This window comes from Jaculus jaculus, chromosome 9 (assembly GCF_020740685.1).
Source record: "Jaculus jaculus isolate mJacJac1 chromosome 9, mJacJac1.mat.Y.cur, whole genome shotgun sequence".
Lineage (NCBI taxonomy): Eukaryota > Metazoa > Chordata > Mammalia > Rodentia > Dipodidae > Jaculus > Jaculus jaculus.
The window spans coordinates 35,597,982-35,607,232 of record NC_059110.1 but is presented as its reverse complement, the minus strand read 5'-3'; the positions used below and the strand labels follow the sequence as shown (position 1 = coordinate 35,607,232).

Here is a 9,251-nt window from a genome sequence, read left to right as displayed (position 1 = left end):
TGACCATGTGACCATGGGAGATAAGGGGGCAGGAAACCACTATCTTGGGCATTGTTAGGCAGGGAGGGATAATGACCTGGTGGTTTCTTGAAGAATGTGGATAATCCACTTTCCTATGTCTCTCTAACCATTCTGCTGACCTTGGTGACTCCATCTTGGGAGACTGTCCCAACCTAAACTTTTGTTAATGATAAGCGATGGTGACCTTTTTTTTTTTGTTTGTTTGTTTGTTTTTGTAAGTGAAAGTTTGTAAGTCCTCACGGAGAGGAGATTCTGGTAGTGGGGGAAGGTTGTTTAACAGGAAGGGGCACCCATCCATGAGTTCAAAAGTGCTAAGGAAGGAGGGGGCCTGAGTAGTAGCTCTGACAGACAGAGGTTTTTACTTGTTTAGAAAGATAAGCTACAGGGGCAAAGGATGGACCCTTTATTTGGCCTAGAACTCCCAATGGCACACCCCCTTTTCTATGGAATGAGGAAGAGAAGGCTGCTGAAGGTCTGGAAGTGCAAGGACTAGAGCTTCCAAGAGGGCATTGCTGAGGCAGAAGAAAGCAGCATCTGTCTCTGCTTAGAGTCTAGGGGCTCATGAAGGTCTCCCTTAGTTTTGCCATAAAGGGGATTTGCCTGGAGAGAAAAGTTTGGAATCTACATTTTAAAAAATATATTTTATTTATTTATTTGAGAGAAAGAGGGAGAGAGAGAAAGAGAGAGGGAGAGAATGGGCACAACACGGCCTTCAGCCACTGCAAACGAACTCCAAATGCATGTGCCCCCTTGTACATCTAGCTTACATGGGTCCTGGAGAATCAAACAGGGATCCTTTGGCATGCAGGCAAACTCTTTAACCTCTAAGCCATCCCTCCAGCCCTGGAATCTACTTTATTTTTTTAAATTTTTTCATTTTTTGAGGTAGGATCTCACTCTAGCCCAGGCTGACCTGGAATTCACTGTGTATTCTCAGGATGGCCTCAAACTCACAGCAATCCTCCTACCTCTGCCTCCCAAGTGCTGGGATTAAAGGCGTGCGCCACCATGCCCAGCTGAAATCTACATTTTAAGAAACCCTGTAAAGCCAAGATAAGAGAGGATTTATTCCTTAGAGGTAGGTGGGGAGAGGAAGCAAAGATGTTGTTTGTGGTTCAGGGTCAGTTGTTGTGAGGTGGGGGTAAGGAGAAAACTCAAGTACCTAACTTGGGTTAAAGAAAGTGGAGATTTTGGAGGAAAACTTGATATCTCTTAGATCCATGAAAGTTAAGAAGTTTGTTGGTATGTAGTTTAGGTAGAGAAAGAGAGGGCGAGCAGAGCAAAGTTCATCTACATATTGTAAAAGTTTTCCGGGCAACAGATCCAGGGACAAAAAGTTAGTGGAGAGAACTTGACCAAATAAGTGGGGCTGTCTCTGAAACCCTGGGGAAGGACAGTCCAGGTGAGTTGAGAGGCAATATGAGTATCGGGGGTACTCCCAGGTGAAGGCGAAAAGTTCATAGAAATTGAGATGGAGGGGGATGGAAAAGAAGGCATCTTTGAGGTCAAGAACTGAAAAATGAGTGGTGGAGGAGGGGACGTGAGAGAGGAGAATACAGGGTTGGGGACTACTGGATGAATGGGCGTAACAGTGGCACTGACTAGGAGCAAGTCTTGGACTAGGTGGTAGGTCCCATCAGGCTGCTGAGTCTGCTGGGATTGGTCAGGAGACGGCTTTGACATGGCTGGGGTTGCAGCTGAAGCTACCTCTTGTGGACATGTAGCCAGAAATTAGGAAAAAAAAATCACTTCTATATTCTTCTGACATTTCTGTCTTTTCTCAGTCCCTCACATTGTCAGAGCTAACAGGAAGCCAGATGACAAGGAGTCTGATATATAGTTTGCAGGTTTTCAGTCTCAAAGATGTAGAAAAGGATATAGAAGGCAAGTGCAAGGTAGAAAAAGAACATTATCCACCATGTGCATCATGATTTATGTTACAGGCACGATATATGTTAAGCCTCAAATATGAGCCAGAGAATATTCTTTTTACATTCTCTGGAAGAGTTCATAAACATGGGGCTAGTTGTTTCGGGAATCCTTGATGGAAACAGCTGCTTTCCATCTGGCACTAGTGTTTTCTTTTTCTAGGACTTCTAAACTAGTGATTAAAGTTCTACTTCTGACTCGATACTAAGGTTCTGTTTCTGTAGTGTGATAAAGGGCTGTGTGCTACACAGGTCTGCCTTACAGTCTAGCTCAGTGTCTTGTGTCATGGCTGTTAAGATTATTTTTAATATGTTGCTCCTATTTTCTGTACTTCTAGACTGTGATATTTATGAATTCACAAACATTAAACTTCATACACATGTCAATATGATGAGAAAGTAACTATCCAGGGGAGATGTAAGAGACCATTTATAAAGTGAATGCAGTGAATGCAGCCATTAGCAGGGCCAGTTTTAAGGGCATGAGGACAGCAAAGGCACATAGACTCCATACTGTGAAAGGGGGAAAAATCTAATAAATAAATGTGTTAAATGAAAATATTATGTATTTATATAATAAATACATTAAAATGTTTAGTATCTTTCCCCATCAGGGAAATGTAAATTAAAACTACACTGAGATTCCATTTCACTCAAGTCAAAAGGCTATTGTTAAAGAAAGAATAAAAACAACAAATGCTAGCAAGGATGGATTGTGTGTGGCAAGGGTGAGCAAGATATACTTATCCAATGTATATTGTACATGCTACAGAACCAGAACTGCCATATAACCCAGCTATATTGTCTTTGAGTGTGTGCCTAAAGAAATCATAGTTGGCATTAAACAGAAATACCTGTACACCACCACATTTATCACACTATTCACAATAGCTAGGTTATGAAGTCAGTTTAGATGCCCATCAACTGTAAATAAAGAAACTGTGGTACATAGACCCAATAGAATTTTATTCAGTCACAACAGGGAAAGAAATTATGTCACTGGTGGGAAAATGTACTTAAAGGGAGATCATTATATTTAGTGAAATAAGTCAGATTCAGGAAGTTGGGGATTACATACTTGTTTTCACCCATAGTTAGAATATAGATCTTAAAACAGACGTGAAAGTAATCAGGGACAATTTGTGGAAGGGAAGGGGACCACAAGAGGGGAGGAAGGACAAGAAAGGGTGATATGGGGTTGATAATCAAAGTATATAATATACGTGCAGAAAATGTCTTCATGAAACCTAGAGTTTACAATTAATGCATGCAAATTAAGAAAAAAGTTATGAACTTAGACCAAAGTAAATATTATTATTGGCCAAAATATTATTATTAAAAGGGGACATTGGTGGGGGGAAAGACTGGAGTGGGGTCAGACTGAGGGAATGGCTCAAAGGTTAAAGGTGCTTATGTGCTTGCTTACAAAATCTGACAGCCTGTGTTTGATTCCTGGTACTCATGTAAAGCCAGATGCACAAACATCCAGAATTACACTGTCATCCCCTTGTGCTCCAACTCAGGCCTTGTTGGCTGTGTCTGTGACATACTACATGCCCTCATCCGGGACTACAGGGAGAAGAAAAAGATCATCCTCAACACTGAGCATCGCATCAGGCTGCGGATGGCTCCTGACTATGACCACTTGACTCTGATGCAGGAAGTGGAGATGTTTGAGCACGCTGTCAACAACACAGGCAGGAATGACCTTGCCAGGTTTCTGTGGCTGAAAAGCCCCAGCTCAGAGGTGTGGTTTCACCGAAGAACCAGTTATACCCGCTCTCTCACTGCCATGTCCATGGTTGGGTATATCCTAGGCTTGGGAGACAGATACCCATCCAACCTGATGCTGGGCAGGCTGAGCGGAAAGATCCTGCACATTGACTTCGGGGACTGCTTTGAGGTTGCTATGACCAGAGAGAGATTCCCAGCAAGATTCCATTTAGACTAACAAGAATGTTGACCAATGCTATGGAGGTTACAGGTCTGGATGGCGACTACAGAATTGCATTCCACACAGTGATGGACGTGCTTTGGGAACACAAGGATGGGGTGATGGCTGTGCTGGAAGCTATCCTCTATGACCCCTTGCTAACCTGGAGGCTGATGGACACAAATACCAAAGGCAACAAGAGATCCCAAACAAGGACAGATTCCTACTCTGTGGACCAGTCAGTAGAAATTTTGGATGGTATGGAACTTGGAGAACAAGCCCACAAGAAAACAGGGATCACAGTGCCAGAGTCCATTCATTCTTTCATTGGAGATGATTTGGTAAAACCAGAAGCCCTAAATAAGAAAGCTATTCAGATTATCAGTAGGGTTCAAGATAAGATCACTGGATGAAATTTCTCTCATGATGATACCTTAGATGTTCCAAGTCAAGTGGAGCTGCTCATCAAACATCCCCTGAAAACCTCTGTCAGTGCTACATTGGCTGGTGTACCTTCTGGTAACCAGAGGCCTGGCAAACCTCAGCATCTCCTGAGGCTTTTGTACTTCGGTCTGTGAAGTTCAACCTTGTTAATATTTTGAAATGTAAATGAAAAGAACTACTGTATATTCAAAGTTGGTTTGAATCAACTTTCTAGCTGCTACTCAAGATACTGTCAGAAACAGAAACACAAGGCTTGATTCGCTTCCAGGACAGTGAAACATAGTAATACTACATAAATCAAGCCGTTGAAAGTTTAAATACGGGTGGACTTGACTTACAAGAAAGGTCATCATAAGCATTTGCTGATAGAATGACCTGGCCATTCCTCCCAGTTGAGTACAGCACACAGCCAAGAAGGCTCAGGTTCTGGAGGACACTGACCAGGGTCTTGGATGGTAAGGAAGCAGTCTTGACCACTCCACCCATCCTGTTACCACACCAGTCCTTGGACAGCAGTGGCAACATTTGCAGGATGGGCCAAAATGGATGAAAAAGGTCTGACTTCCTTCTAACACAGTGATGCTGCAAGTTGCCCTTCACCAGAGGCCTGACCCACCAGAAAGGAGTTAGTTCAAAGCCTGGCGGCCTTGGCTGAGCTGGTGCACTGAGAGGATCACGGTGCAGAGGGGCCTGAACTAGCCCTGCTACATGCAGTGAGATCTGAGCACACTGTGATTAGAGCAGGGACTCCCGTCACAGCGCTGTCATGGAGGTGCTGAACATAGGGGCACACTAGAGCGGGCTAGGAAGCATAAGCAAGGTCAGTATCAATTACATGCACAAAGTATAGAGTGTAGCTGTGTCTAGACACCATGTATCTGAATAATTTTTGTGCCAATAAATGACATCAGGATTTTTTTTTTTAAGGGAGAACATTAGGGAAGACAAAGGAGATCAGAGAGAATGGAAGGTTCTGAGATTGTGTAATAGAGGTGTGGATATATCCTAGGTATGCTATATGTATGGATGAACATATCACAAAGAAATTCTTTGCTAGAATGCCCTATTTTTGTTTAATATTTCAATTCATACAAAATTTATTAAGAGTTGACACATTTTTATATTATCTGATCACTATTAATTGGGTAGCTGGTCCTACTGTGGATGTTGAGGAAATAGACTTGGTTTTCTATTTCTTTTCTTTCTTTCTTTCTTTCTTTTTCTATATTGAGATCATTTTCATTAACTGTGAAAATAAGCACTCTTCTAGGACTTTATTAAAATATCATTCAAAATTCTTTAAGAGAAGAATTAAAGTGTTGACTTAGACATCACAGGTTTATCATTTAATAAAAGGGAAGAGAGTTGAATATGTAGGTAGATTGTTCAGCCTACTATAGGAATTATAGAAAATTTACTTTTGAAACTGGACTAACTACAATCCTCACTTCATTTTGATAGGATTTTACTATAAAAATTAATTTAGATCAACTGGCTGATTATTATTATATGTTCAAGTTGGAAAAAATTTCGTTATGATATGTAGTGATCCAATACTTATTTAATTTAATCATTCAAATTGATATTTTATATGAATAGATGCCAGCTTGAAAGAGATTAGCATCTGTCAAATTCAAGGCAGCTATTATGGAATGAAGGTCTATAAAAAGTCAGTTGTTGAGTGGCCAGTTAAGATCCATATTCTCATAATATCATTTGACATCGATGTATGTGGCCAACCATGAGTCAGAGAGTCCTATCTCATAGGCAGCCTTAGAGCTTTCAGATATTTTACAGTTAAGTTTCTGGAGTTGAAATTCTGTATGATATATTCCTGGGAAGCATTTCTCATATTCTACTGTACATTTTGTCTCTGCTCAAACCAAGTTTTGTCTGTTTTTTACCTTGTTTAGTTTGGATATTTAAGTTTAGCTCTGTGTCTTGACATACCAGAAACTGGAGTGTATGGCCATCAAATTCCTGAGGGATCTGGGAGATGATTCCTATCCAGGAAAGTAAGATAAGCTCAGAGAATTTTAGTTATCTCAAGAGATGCTGCTCATTCCATTTTAACTTCCTTGATCTGGCAGGCTTATAAAGTATTATATATTAATTTTACTGTATTATCATATTATAATGATGTTATATCACATGCTATATTATTTTTGTGGGACAAAAATCTCACCTGTAAACAAACCTAGAATGGTTCCAAGTTCCAATTTTGATGGTGTTCATTCGGCCTCATAAATGATACAGTTGAAATGAGTTTTGGAGGCTTATAAATACTGTCTAGGTAAGTAGACAAAGACAATGATAAAGTTTCCTTAAGTTATGGAGATGATTCTTTCTTTATTTTTTTTATTTTTATTTTTATTTTTATTTTTTTGTTTTTCAAGGTAGGGTCTCACTGTAGCCCAGGCTGACTTGGAATTCACCATGGAGTCTCAGGGTGGCCTTGAACCCAAGGTGATCCTCCTACCTCTGCCTCCTGAGTGCTGGGATTAAAGGCTTGTGCCACCATGCCCAAAGAGATGATTCTTCTTTTTTTTGTTTGTTTGTTTTTTTTTTTTTTTTTGAGGTAGGGTCTCACTCTGGTCCAGGCTGACCTGGAATTAACTCTGTAGTCTCAGGGTGGCCTTGAACTCATGGCGATCCTCCTACCTTTGCCTCCCGAGTGCTGGGATTAAAGGCATGCGCCACCATGCCCAGCTCGAAGAGATGATTCTTTTTTTGTGTGTGTGAGATGATTCTTTAAATTAGAAGTGAAGTTACCATAACATGGAAGTAAGTCAAGATGTGGAAACACCGTTTTGACCTACATGCAGGTAAACAGGTCCCGTTGTGTTTTGAACATAAAATGCTCCCTATAGTATCATGTGCTTAAACGCTGGGTCCTCAGTGGTGGCACTGCTTGCAGAGGTTGTAGAAACTTTAAGAGGTAGAACTGTGCTGGAGAAAATGGATCACTGCAGCTGGCCTTGAGGTTTTATAGTCTGACCCTATTACTTGTTCATTATCTGCTTTCTGGCAGAAAATGTGGCCAGCCAGCCTTGCATGCCTTCACCATGACAATGGATCATATTCCCTTGAGAGGTAAGCAAAACAACAACAACACCATTCTTGGGTTGCTTCTGGTCAGTTAATTGTTCACAGCAATGAGCAAAGTAATACAGGTCCAAAAGTCCTTGAGAGAGAGAGGCTTGTAAGACAACTTTTTTTTAAAAATATTTATTTATTAGAGACAGAAAGAGGAGGGAGAGAGAGATAGAAAGAGAATGGGTGTGTCATGGCCTCTAACCACTGCAAACGAATGTGTCTGGCTTACGCGGGACCTGGAGAATTGAACCTGGTTCCTCAGGCTTTGCAGGCAAGTGCCTTAAGCGCTAAGCCAGCTCCCCAGCCCTAAGACAACTTTTATGTGAGAAACACCAATAGTATTAGAACAGCAAAGATTTATTGAGACTATAATATGAGTGTGCAAGGTTCTTTATGTGATAACCCTTAATTCTCATAGAAGTATTATCCTTATTTTAATGAGTAAACATTATAGATGTAGAGAGATTAAATAACCTCACAAAGCTAGTGAGTAGCAAAATCAAGACACACACTTGCCCCCTGGGTGAGTTTGCTTGCTTCTACTTCAGCAGCCTTAGTGTGCAGCTCTGACCCTAGTGGGCAGGGGCAGAGCATTTCAAGGGATTAGAGAGATTGCTCCACAGTTAAGCCTGAAAAGCCTAATGACTCCATTCCCTAGTACCCATGTAAAGCCAGATGCAAAAGTGGTGCATGCATCTGGAGTTCATTTGCAGTGGCTAGAAGCCCTGGTACATGCCATTCTCTCCCTCTACCACGTATGTTTTTGTTTCTGCTCATAAATAAAAAGATTTTTAAAATAACTTTTTTAAATGTGGAGGATTTGCCAAGGCTCAGGGACTGTTGCAAAAGAAGGGGCAGGAAGATTGCAGCAGTTACAAGTCAGGTAGAAGCATCCTGAGGCACAGCTTCCCCGAGAGACAGAGGCCCTTACTACCCTACAGTCAACACCAATGACTCTACCAAAGAGTGTCCTTTGGGAAATGGACCTGGCAGGCAGGAGATATAATTCAACCTATGTTAAAAGGTTAATTAATTAAAAAAGGATAAAAACTGGAGGATGTATATAGAGTAGTTGAGGTTGTGTTTGTCATGTTGAAAATAATCAGAAAATATTATTTCTTGTGAAACAAATATAAGAGATAGCATCTTAAGTGTTAGATTTTAAATTCCAGATCTGTAGCCCAACTCCAGCTGCTGTGACTTCCATCAAGGCTCGCTTTTCTTGCCTGTGCTACTCCTTATTTCACTTCAGATGGCTGTGGTGTCACTCAGATTAGATGATGCCATCTGTACAATACTGTGCTTATGGTTGGCAGGCAAAGAAGGGAGAGGAAAGAAAGAAATCAAGAAATAGAGAGAGAGAGAAAGAAAGAAAGGGGGAGGGAGGGAAATGGAGAGAGAAAGAAAAAGAAAAGAAAGGAAGAGACAAAACAATAACACTCAACAAACAATAGCTGTTGAATTTAAGTATCAGAGATTCAAAGTTAATACTAGAGCCTTAAAACCATTGACCGGGCTGGAGATATGGCCCAGTGGATAAAGCACTTGCATGCGTAACTGACTTCCGAACCCCAGAACCCACATAAATGAGATGCTGTGATAGGCAGTTGTAACTCCATTCATGCCCATGGGTGAGAAGGGAGGTAGAGGCAGAGGGATGTGTTCATGGGCAGCAACAGAAAACAACATGAGACCCTGCCTCAAAGGAGGTAAAAGGTAAGAACAGACACCCAAAAGTGCATCTTTGGCCTCCATACATGTGTCGTGGCATACACACACACACATGCACATGCACACACACACCACTCCTCCCCCAGATTCATTGATAT

At 41.2% G+C, this 9,251-nt stretch overlaps 1 pseudogene; it reads left to right on the top strand.

Moving 5' to 3' along the window:
- Positions 1–3,547: 3,547 nt before the first annotated feature.
- On the top strand, positions 3,548–4,405 carry LOC101609813 (annotated as a pseudogene).
- Positions 4,406–9,251: the final 4,846 nt, after the last annotated feature.